Here is a 12,444-nt window from a genome sequence, read left to right on the forward strand (position 1 = left end):
CGACTGCTCCCAGCTGACTACTTCCCTAGTCCGCCAATCTAAAACCGGGTTGTGTTTTTAAGACCAAGGGGGGCCCACAACAATAGGAGCTGGATTTCCCTCCAAGACGTAGTATGACTGGGACTCGTCATGATGTTCACTATACAGCACAATGTCTTCTACGACTTGGTTTAACCCCCCCTGGCACAGTGGGACAGACTGAATGGCCTGGACGCTTATGGGTCTGTCCGGCGTCTCACACCTCAGACCATGAGTCCGGACAAACTGAGCATCCACCAGACTGGCTTCAGCTCCACTGTTCACAAGCACCGGTATGCCCTCAGGTACCTCGCCAACCATCACCTCTGCTGACATAGTACCTTCTGAGGGCGAGGAGGAAATACACACTCCCAGGTCGTCTTCCTCCACACGACCAGGGGGGCATGGCTTCTCTGACAGTGCAGAATTTTTGGTGACAGTGCCAAGGACTAAATCATTAGTCTGCTCACTACAGGGACGTACCCCTTCACCTTGGGGAACACCAGGCAGCACCATGGGGACATCGACTCTACCCACCTGCCTGGGTACGTCCGCCTGTATGAGCAAGTCCTGCTCCCCAGCAGGGACTCCACAGCACATCCTCGCCAAAGCCATATATGGACCCTCTAGTTGAGGCAGAGGATAGGCCTTAGACCCATAATTCCACTGCAGGTGCTGCTGAAACACATCATACATCATGCAGCTCCTCACTCATCTCAGTGAGGGCCAGCAGCAACTGCTCACTGGTCTGAACTTTGCCCATGGTTCACCAGAGAGAAATGTTATGGTTGGTGATAATGTAATGGTCAACGTGTGACTGGACACACTGCCTCCAGCAGGGCAAATTTAATTTATATGACACACGCGACCCTGGATACACCGCCTCCAGTAGGGCGAATTTAAATAATAACACGTGCAGCCGGATACACCGCCTTCAGCAGGCGAATTTCAGAATTGCACGTGAAACTAGATACACCGCCTCCAGCAGGGCATATTTAAATAATAAGGCAGAACACCAGGGAAACAATTACAATGGTGGGCCCTGCGATAGGGAACGGGGACGTGGAAACCTTCTGCACTCCCCTGAGCCAGTCTCTACACTCCTAACAATCCCTAAGCCGGTTCCGCATCGGGCGCCGATCAGAAACCTAAGAACCCTAGCTCGCCCTGCACCTATCCCTTACCAGTGAAATGGACGGTGCAGAAACTAATCCCACCACTGCACTGAAGCACACATTGAGGAAAGTGACAAACAGGGAAACACCACTTAGCTTTGCTCTGTTGCTAATGCTCCAAGCAACAGAGTCCACCACCAGAATTCAGCTTTCCTCCGGAGTCGCTGCTACTTCACCAATCTTTGTCAGAGCTGCAAGGAACTCTCTCTAGCTCCTTCCACACCAGGACTCTGACTGAGCTGCCAGGAACTCTCTCTAGCTTCTTCCTCCACCAAGGATGGCTGGAAATGACCACTATCACCAACAGTGATTGCAACACCTGACACTCTTTTATAGGTAAGAGCCAGCAATCACACCTGCTTTATAATCATGTGCAATAACGCTAACCACCATCGGGGCAAACTAGAACAAAAGACACCACTGTGTAATGACCCTAATGGCCACCAGGGGCAAAACCAAACTTAAGCACACAGCTTAAGGAATTAAAAAGGTTACATACAGTCATATGTAAAAGTTTGGGCACCCCTATTAATGTTAACCTTTTTTCTTTATAACAATTTTGGTTTTTGCAACAGCTATTTCAGTTTCATATATCTAATAACTGATGGACTCAGTTATATTTCTGGATTCAAATGAGGTTTATTGTACTAACAGAAAATGTGCAATCTGCATTTAAACAAAATTTGACCGGTGCAAAAGTATGGGCACCCTTATCATTTTCTTGATTTGAACACTCCTAACTACTTTTTACTGACTTCCTGAAGCACTAAATTGGTTTTGTAACCTCATTGAGCTTTGGACTTCATAGCCAGGTGTATCAAATCATGAAAAAAGGTATTTAAGGTAGCCACTTGCAAGTAGTTCTCCTATTTGATTCTCCTATGAAGAGTGGCATCATGGGCTCCTCAAAACAACTCTCAAATGATCTGAAAACAAAGATTATTCAACATAGCTTTTCAGGGGAAGGATACAAAAAGTTGTCTCAGAGATTTAACCTGTCAGTTTCCACTGTGAGGAACATAGTAAGGAAATGGAAGAACACAGGTACAGTTCTTGTTAAGCCCAGAAGTGGCAGGCCAAGAAAAATATCAGAAAGGCAGAGAAGAAGAATGGTGAGAACAGTCATGGACAATCCACAGACCACCTCCAAAGACCTGCAGCATCATCTTGCAGCAGATGGTGTCACTGTGCATCGGTCAACAATACAGCGCACTTTGCACAAGGAGAAGCTGTATGGGAGAGTGATGCGAAAGAAGCCGTTTCTGCAAGCACGCCACAAACAGAGTCGCCTGAGGTATGCAAAACCACATTTGGACAAGCCAGTTACATTTTGGAAGAAGGTCCTGTGGACTGATGAAGCAAAGATTGAGTTGTTTGGTCATACAAAAAGGCGTTATGCACGGAGGCTAAAAAACACAGCATTCCAAGAAAAACACTTGCTATCCACAGTAAAATTTGGTGGAGGTTCCATCATGCTTTGGGGCTGTGTGGCCAATGCCGGCACCGGGAATCTTGTTAAAGTTGAGGGTCGCATGGATTCAACTCAGTATCAGCAGATTCTTGACAATAATGTGCAAGAATCAGTGACGAAGTTGAAGTTACGCAGGGGATGGATAATTCAGCAAGACAATGATCCAAAACACCGCTCCAAATCTACTCAGGCATTCATGCAGAGGAACAATTACAATGTTCTGGAATGGCCATCCCAGTCCCCACACCTGAATATCATTGAACATCTGTGGCATGATTTGAAGCGGGCTGTCCATGCTTGGCGACCATCAAACTTAACTGAACTGGAATTGTTTTGTAAACAGGAATGGTCACAAATACCTTCATCCAGGATCCAGGAACTCATTAATAGCTACAGGAAGCGACTAGAGGCTGTTATTTTTGCAAAAGGAGGATCTACGAAATATTAATGTCACTTTTATGTTGAGGTGCCCATACTTTTGCACCGGTCAAATTTTATTAAAATGCAGATTGCCCATTTTCTGTTAGTACAATAAACCTCATTTGAATCCAGAAATATAACTGAGTCCATCAGTTATTAGATATATGAAACTGAAATAGCTGTTGCAAAAACTAAAATTGTTATAAAGAAAAAAGGTTAACATTAATAGGGGTGCCCAAACTTTTACATATGACTGTATGCTTTTAACTGTCATCATCCAACCTGGATCATGACCCTAGGTACTAGTTGTGCTTCAATAGGACATTTTTGAAAAAATGTGTCGAAGAGCGCGTTTGGCATAGTGGAGAAGATGCGCAAAACGTGATATCAGTATAAAGTAGAACAAAGAGGAAATCCAGCAAGGACTCAGCAAACCAGGATTGGAGTGAGTATAAAGTAAGTCTGCAAAGAGGTGGCGTAAGGCAGAGATTTACCTTGTAGTGTCATCACTTTGGTGCCGGTTTTTGCACGTCCGATCTAGTCTATGCTGCTTAATCAGAATTAGAGCATGTTCACACATCCAGTGATCGTCCGTTACAACCGATCCAGCAGCGATCAACAATATAGTTTTCCAGACACAACTCTTTTTTGTCCAACTTAAAAAAACTGATTTCAACTAAATCTGTTTTTTTTTTTACATGATTGAAGTCTATGGGAAAACGGATCTGATAATGAGCCATTGGTTTGTTTTCTTTCATTTGAAGATCCATTTTTTTCTTACTGGATCAAATTCAAATGGAAGAGAAACTAATGTATAGTTAGCAGATCCGTTTCCCTTAGACTTCTATGTAAAAAAAAAAGTGGATCCAGTAGAAATCTGTTTTTTTTTTTGCTGGACAAAAAGACCAATTTTATTGTTAACAGATTGCTGCTGGATCCGTTCTAACGGATGATTACTGCACATGTGAACAGAGCCTTATTCATTCGGCCCTTGCTGTCTTTCAGATTGTAGTTTGGAAACGCTACAGTGACTTCAAGAAACTTCATGGAGAACTCTCGTACACGCACAGAAATCTCTTCCAGCACGCTCAGGAATTCCCGCCATTTCCACGGGCTCAGGTGTTTGGTAAGTCACATGCTATGTGCACAAGTCGTCTTTTAGATGCCGGCAAATTTCTGCTTCAGGAATACATCAGCAATCGTTGTTTTGAAGCAGCTTTGTCGTCGTTCTTGCAGCAGTTCTGCCGCTGCGCGGATTTCAATCTATACTGTTAAAGGGGTATTTTCATCTCCAAGATAGTAGATGTAATAGTAATATTAGGAAATACCTCCAATTAGAAATGTAGTATAGTTCTTCTGATTCGCTATGTCCATTTCCTCATGTGCAGGCATTGCAGGACCTTAGATATCCATGATCATGGCCACTGATATAGTGACAGTTAACTAGTTGTTGATGGTCATTACTATGTATACCTAAGGTCCTGCAATGCCTGCCCATGAGGAAATGGGCATAGCAAATCAGAAGAACTATACTACATTTCTAATTGAAGATACCTTATTTTTAGGACTATAAGGCACACTTTTTTTCCTCCAAAGATGTGGAGGAAAATGGGGGGTGCGTCTTATAGTCCAGAAGTACCGGCTGTGATGGGGAGATGGGGGATCAGTTTTGACTGAGCTGCAGGTCACAGAGGCAGGAATCAGCTGCTGCGCCTAACTCCTGTGCCTGCTGCTAAAGAGAAATGAATATTCACTGCATTCCACACCCATGGGCGTGGAGAGCAATGAATATTCATTTCTCTTTAATGGCGACCTGGTATGATGGGCCCCCATCCACGTCCTGATATGCATGGTCCCATCCTTTCCTTATCCTGATATGATTGGCCCCCATCCTTATTCTAGTATGATTGGCCCCACCCCCATCCTGGTATACATGGCCCAATCAGAAAATATAAAAAAAACATCCATTACACTTACCTTCCCGGCGCTCCCTCACAGCGTCCTGATCTGATGCTAGCAGCTTTTTAATGCTTGTAAGCAGTGCATGGCTGGGATGTCATGCGCTGCTTGCAAGCCAAAGGGCAGCTGCCAGAATACTCAAGGCTCTGCATGCCAGGACTGTGTGCGCAAAGCAGTGAGTATTCATTTCTTTCTAGAGAGCATAGTGTCAGCCGGAGACTTCCTGCTGCTGCCAGCAGTCATGTGTGCCAATACTTAAGAGAAATGAATATTCACCCCATGCCATGAATATTCAAATATTCATTTCTCTTAAGTATCGGCACACGTGACTGCCGGCAGCTGCAGGAAGTCTCCTGCTGACACTGTGCTCTCTAGAGAGAAGTGAATACTCACTGCTTTTGTGCGAACACAGTCCCGGCGTGCAGAGCACTGAGTATTCCGGCAGCTGCCCTTCGGCTTGCAAGCAGCGCATGACGTCCCTGCTTACAAGCATAAAGCAGTTGATGGCTTCAGAAGATGACTTTGCGTGGGAGCACCGGGAAGGTATGTAAGTGTAATGTTTTTTTAATGTTTTCTGACGGGCCATGCATACCAGGATGAGGGTGGGGTCCAATCACACCAGGATAAGGATGGGGCCCTGCATACCAGGATAGGAATAGGGCCATGCATACTAGGACAAGATGGGGGCCATGCATACTAGGATAGGGATGAGGGCAATCATTCCTGACAGGATAGAGATGAGGGAGACCATTCCTACCAGGATAGGGATAAGGGGGGCATGCACACCAGGATAGGGATGAGGGATCCATGCATACCAGGATAGGGATGAGGGATCCATGCATACCAGGATAGGGATGAGGGGGCCATGCATACCAGGGTAGGGATGAGGGTCATGCATACCAAGGTAGAGATGAGGGGGCCATGTGTATCAGGATGGGGATGAGGGGACCTTATATACCAGGATGGGGGATATTAAGTACAGAATTGACCGCATTTTTTGCTTCAATTTTTTTTCCCCTATTTTACTCCTCTAAAACCTAGGTGCATCTTAGTCTGAAAAATATGGATTTGCTAATATTATCTCTACTACATATTGGGATAGAAAAAACACACCAGCACTAGAAATTATTTGGAGAATGTCAATCGATTTGTGGACTCTAGACTACAACCACTAGTGGAGGAATTGCCTTCATTTATTAAAGATACAAATGAATTTTTGAAAAAGGTAGATGGGCTCCACATTGGCAGGGACACTTTATTAGTGTCATGCGATGTGGAATCACTTTATACGAACATTCGTCATAATGATGGTATTAAAGCTGTGGAATATTTTCTATATTCATCAACTACACCAAAATCTATGCGCCAATTTATTATGGAACTCCTAGAATTCGCTCTCTCACATAATTTCTTTCTCTTTAGGGGGTCCTTCTTCCTACAGCTCCAGGGCACTGCAATGGGTGCTTCTTTTGCGCCGGCTTATGCAAATCTATTCCTGGGGCTGTGGGAGAGGGACCTCTTCCTCTCTGGATTGGCATCATCAATGGAGCATGTCCTAATGTGGGTACGTTTCATTGATGATGTTTTTTTGATATGGGAGGGGTTGGTGGAATCCCTTCATGAATTTATGTCGGGTCTGAATAATAACTCTTCTAATATACATTTGACCTATCAGTTTGACCAAAATAAAATGGAATTTTTGGATGTCAGTGTTAGGAGAGGTGAGGATGATTGTTTACACACTGATATTTTTCGGAAATCAACATCTGTCAATTCCCTCCTCCATGCAAATTCATCACATCCACCGGCTATGATACGATCTATCCCAATAGGACAATTTTTAAGATTGAGAAGAATCTGTTCAAGAGATGAGGATTTTGAATTACAAGCTATAGAATTGAAACAGAGATTCTTAGAACGTGGGTATAGCCATCGCTCTATTAAAAAGGCCTATAATCGGGCAAAAAATACCTCCAGACATCAAGAGCTTTATGGGAATAAAACTAGAGAAACAAATCATTGTGTAAGATACATCACGCAGTATCATGGCCAAACTGATCTAATGAGAGAAGTTTTGACTAAATCCTGGGGAATTTTAAAAGTAGATCCTATATTGTCTAACTATATAGGGGACACTCCGAGCATTACTTTTAGAAGATCAAGAAATATAAAAGATCACCTAGTGAAAAGTCACTACGTATCTACTCCATCCCCTGTTAACTTTTTATCGAGTGTAAAAAAACCATTGGGTTCTAAGCCATGTGGGAAATGCGTGGCATGCCCCAACATGAGTAGGGCACTAAAGTTTTCGAATTCAAAGGACACATTGACGTATGGGATTAAACATTCGATAACCTGTACTACTAGAGCAGTTATTTATTATGCTACGTGCCCTTGCTCTTTAATTTATGTTGGAATGACCATACGTCAATTGAAAATCCGTGTTAGAGAACATATATTAGGGATAATAGCCGCTAAAGAAATTGATGACATTTCAACATTAAAAACTATCCCTAGACACTTCAAGGCTTACCATAATTGTGATGCTTCATTATTAAAAGTCATAGGGATAGACATGGTACAACCCAATGAGAGAGGAGGAAAAATAGGGAATCTTTTAGCCAAAAAAGAAATTAGGTGGATTTGGACATTGGATACTGTGTCTCCCAGTGGTTTGAATGAGAATTTGAGTTTTACCCCTTTCTTGTAAACCTTGCCTATTTTAGTTTTTAAACCAATTTTAATTAATAATAAGTCGTTTCGTTTTTAATTATTATATTATTTATGTTTTTATAGATTTATTTTATTCTATATATGGTCAAATAATATCCTGGCTGCAATGATAATTAACTTCTTTGGATTCGTGGATACTTTGTGGAACTAAGAAGCTGTCATGAAGATTTTACTGTTGGATATTCATATCTCAATTTTTTCCGATACTATTGGACTATATAATTTACTTTATAATTTTCATTATTTATTATGTGATTTATATATATATAAGAAATATTTTTCTAAAAATTACTTGGTTGTGTAATTATTTATTATTAATTTTTATTATATTATGTGTGTATTAGTTATTATTTAATTTTATTTATTTATTTTTGTATTTATATTGAATGTGTAATTATTTTATATATATATATATATATTATTATTATATAATTATTATTTATTGGTTAGGATTATTATATACTATATATTATGTTCTTTTGTATTTTTTAATTATTATTTAATTATTAATTATCATATTCATACTATATTTATTATATCTTTATTATTTATTATTTATATTTATTTTTATCTTTTATTCATTATCTTTTGTTTATTATTTTTTATTCTTTATCTATTATTAATTATTATTTTTTATTTATCGTTATTGTATATGTAATATTATATATATATACACTTCTATATTGTTTATTGATGTATTTATATTATTAATTTGTTCAATTATTTATTTTTGTATATTATTAATTTTTTCTTATTATATAATGTATTGGAATTTATATATTTATATTATTGTACTGTGTATGGTAACTTTTGTTATTATTATATATATTATTATTGAGGGATATAATATAATATAATGGATTGATGGTGGAATCTCTGCCTTATTAAATTTGATGCGCTGCTCCTGGTGGTGCGCATGCGTGCTCCGAGTCCCACGTCCTGATCTGCTGCGTCCTCGTGACCTTGGCAACGCCGGGCTTAGTGCCTGTGTGTTCCGGTCACGTGGTCCGGCGCTCGGGATTGTGGGACCTCCGGACTGCGCATGCGCCACCCCCACACCCGGAGCACCGCTATCATAATCAGCGCCAATAAGCAGATTGGCGTGATTAAGCCTCCACATATAAAAAACCTCCATTATGTAGCCACCCCCTGATGAAGGAAGGATTCCGAAACGCGCGTCGGGGAGCGTGTGATAGGAACGTGGTGACCCTTATAGGTAAAAGATCTATCTATGGCATACCTCCTCTGTATATGTAAAGAGCTGTAATTCTTTAATGAAAAGGTGGCACTGGTTGCTTCACATATTGTGCATGATTCTATTGTACAGGCACTCTGCACTTTACTTTGGATATATGGTAGCTTTGTGAATATACACAATTGATGTTTAAAAGCATATGTGTTCATGTGTTTTTTCTTTCTAAAATATTTCTTTATATATGATTCACTGTGTGACAATTTTGCACATTGCACTTTTTTTGTTATTTATTTTTTATGTATTATAATGATTTTTATGTAATTTTTGCACCTCTTTTACAATCCTTTTCAAATTGTTATTTTATAACATGTGGGGTATGCATATCTGATATATATATATAAATTGGGTCTCATTATTTTACAATTTTGTGGAAACTGTTCCTATACGTGCACTCTTTTTGGTTTTAATTGGTTTTAATGTAACCACCTGTATAAATAACATAAAATATAATTTAATAAATACACCCTGTCTGGTTCTTCATGGTTAAGAGGTCCTTTGATTGGTTGGTTGGTGCGTTTTATACATATTGGGATAGGATCTTGGAGAGAGGAATACTCCTTTTAAGTATAGAGAGTTGGAGACATCCTAGCGGAAGCAGCCTGAAGCATGAGCGTGTCGCTTCATTTAACCACTTCAGGGTTTTTTTCACTGGAGTTACAGATCCCTTGTCACATGAAAATCCCATGAAATCATTTAAAAATTAATTTCATTTTTTATTATAATTTTGTCCCGCATGGAAAATTCTGAATAATTTTGAAGTCACTTTACTATGAAATTTCTTTTCATTTTTTGCAGAAAAAATTGCATGTACATGGCTTTCACACCCCTGATTGTCCAGAATTTGCCTCCCTTATGTCAGACCGTATTCATTTGAAGTACAGATGATGGCAGGGATGGGTCAGCGCCTGTCTCCTCCTTTGAGTATCCTGCTTATCAGAACAATCTCCTGCAGCAGTTTATCCTAAGTGTTAGGTAGACACAGCTGCTGACACTATCACTGCCATCATCTGTACTCCAAATGAATATTTTCTGGTATCCGTGCAGCTGAACGCAAGCTTATAGACTGGAGAAAAGAGGGGGTTTGGTGCCGCTTAAATGCAATTTAAGTTGATTTGCAAAGTTTCATAAACTTTGTGATAAACTAATACATATGCTTTTGTGTGTGACATGATCTACTTTGTCGTACATGTATTCCAGGACGTTTCGGAGCTCCTGTTATAGCGGAACGAAGGCAAGCTGCAGAAGGCATGCTGGGGTTCACAGTAAACATCGTAGCACTTAACAATTGTCCTCAACTAAAGGAGTTCTTCAGGGTAAGATGTATAAATCAATGTAGCTTAAAGGGGTCATCCAGCGCAACTCAGCTGTGTATCAGAGATGAGCGGTGCCACCATTACAATCCCACACATCTGCCATGCCTGATACATGCTGATCATGCTTGTGTCTTGGCAGGTAAATGTGGTCATAATGTTATTGGCACCGCTCTCTTCCAGTGCAAAAGTCAGCAGTGCCCTTTAATTCAGGAGTGGCAATTTTTGCTAACTATTTGTATGGTATTGTGTTGTCCTGTCACCAGACAGGAGACGTTACACTGCGATTGGATGACCCAGACTCTGCAGATACAGTGGTGCTGCCTTCGCCTTTAATCCCAGAACCAGTCAGGAGCTCTTCTACAGTGTTAAAAGAAGAGGTGGATGGCTCTGATGAGACGGAGATGTGGCGCCCCCAGGAGTATGGTCGCCACACTGGCTTTGCCTTCCTCCAGGGGAGGGTAATGCCAGGCTTGGAGGCAATGATGGGTCTCTCTCACAGTCAATCCATACATGCAACACAGTTCCACTCCAGGCCAGCAGGGGGAACTCTGAACTAGGATTCAGGGAAGGAGTGCTCTCTGGGGGCCAAGAGGAAGGAGTGGTTAGTTAGTCTGCAGAGGGTGAAGTGTGCAGACGTGGAGAGAGAAGCTGGAGGTTGAGCTAGGAAGGAGAGCTCCCTCAGCTTGAAAAGCGCACGAACTGGAGCCTGGTCTCCATGGTTGTTTGGATACTAAAGGTCCTGCAGCAGATACCAGAGGGGTAGGAGGCTGTAAATGCCCTACTCCCATCTAAGACTTGAGGCACAACAGCAGCTTGGATAGAGAGCCGGGACTCAGAATAGAGGAGCCCTCGAGATAGGCTACAGCTGTCTGCCGTGCAAGTAAGGTTCTTGAGAACATCTGACAAGAGGAACTCTAGAGTAACTAAGTACTGGAGTGCTTTACACCACAAGGCGCTAGGAAGGAGACTGCACAGCCCGTCTATGAGAGAGAATCCCTGAGTTGCTTCCAGGCTAGCCTGCTCTGTTACCATCTATAATCAGGACCCTGGACTGCAGTTATCAAGTAAAGGTACAGAAATTGCACCCCGCTGTGTCTTGTCTGCTTCCTACCCTGTTGGCACTGCTACATCCCCATGCCAACCACATTTACACTGCCCTGGGACTACAGCTCCACCTGTGGGGAGCTACACCATCTTTGCTGCACCACACCATCAGTCCCAGAGGATCTGCATGCAGCGTCGGCTTAACACCTCCCTAGCCGAACACCACAGGTGGCATAGTCAATCTCGAACCACCCTTGATATATTGGGGGCACCCAGGGCCACGGACCGGGTCACCGCCGCCACGACACATCCCCTGGAAACCGGCCCGGTACCGAGTACCCCACAGCCCTGGGAGGGCGACCCAATTTTTGGCATAGTCAGCAGAATTACGGAGCCCGGTAACCCCCGGGTCCTGTGTGCCATAGACTGTGTTTAAAGACTGTGTGTGAAATTGGCGTCAGAAACCACCATTGCCGCACTGCTTTGCGTGCGCGGGAAGAAAGAGGCGGGCCTTCGTGGGCGTAGCCTGCCACAGAGCGCGAAGCAGTGAAGTGCCACGCGGGAAGAGAGGACAGCGCTCGAGAAGAGGAGGAGCCGAGGCCTACAGCCCGGAGCGTCGGGTCTGTGAAGTGGCCGCCGGTGAGCTCACACAACCCCCGGCCCTGGCTTTTCGTTAACTGGGGGGGAGAGGATGTCCGCGCGAGATGGCAATGCAGCGGCAGGCGCCGTTGCCGACCCCGAGGCACCGCAAGGAGGAGCGCCCGCTGCAGCGGTCTCCATTATGCCGCTGTCCATGCCCTACATACCGGGAGCGGCCTGGCTACCGCAGTATTCGGGTGAGTCGCATACCCTGAGTGAATTTAAAGAGAGACTTTGCAGCTTGTTTAAAGTTTACCCTCTGTCTGAAAGCCAGAAAGTGAATATCCTGATTGGACAGCTAACGGGTGCAGCGCAGAGAGAGGTGAAAGCCTGGCTGGACACTGATAAAGACACTGTTGCAAAGATCCTGGCCAAGCTCAGAGGCACCTTTGACACCCGTACTGCAGCTGAAATCAA

The 12,444-nt window shown here is 42.8% G+C and overlaps 1 pseudogene; it reads left to right on the forward strand.

The window, feature by feature from the left end:
- LOC141092256 (sorting nexin-15-like) overlaps positions 1–12,444 on the forward strand; it is a 76,531-nt pseudogene that overhangs the window by 20,578 nt on the left and 43,509 nt on the right.

Source organism: Dendrobates tinctorius, unplaced genomic scaffold (assembly GCF_039654945.1).
Source record: "Dendrobates tinctorius isolate UK_male_01 unplaced genomic scaffold, ASM3965494v1 ptg000059l, whole genome shotgun sequence".
Taxonomy (NCBI): domain Eukaryota; kingdom Metazoa; phylum Chordata; class Amphibia; order Anura; family Dendrobatidae; genus Dendrobates; species Dendrobates tinctorius.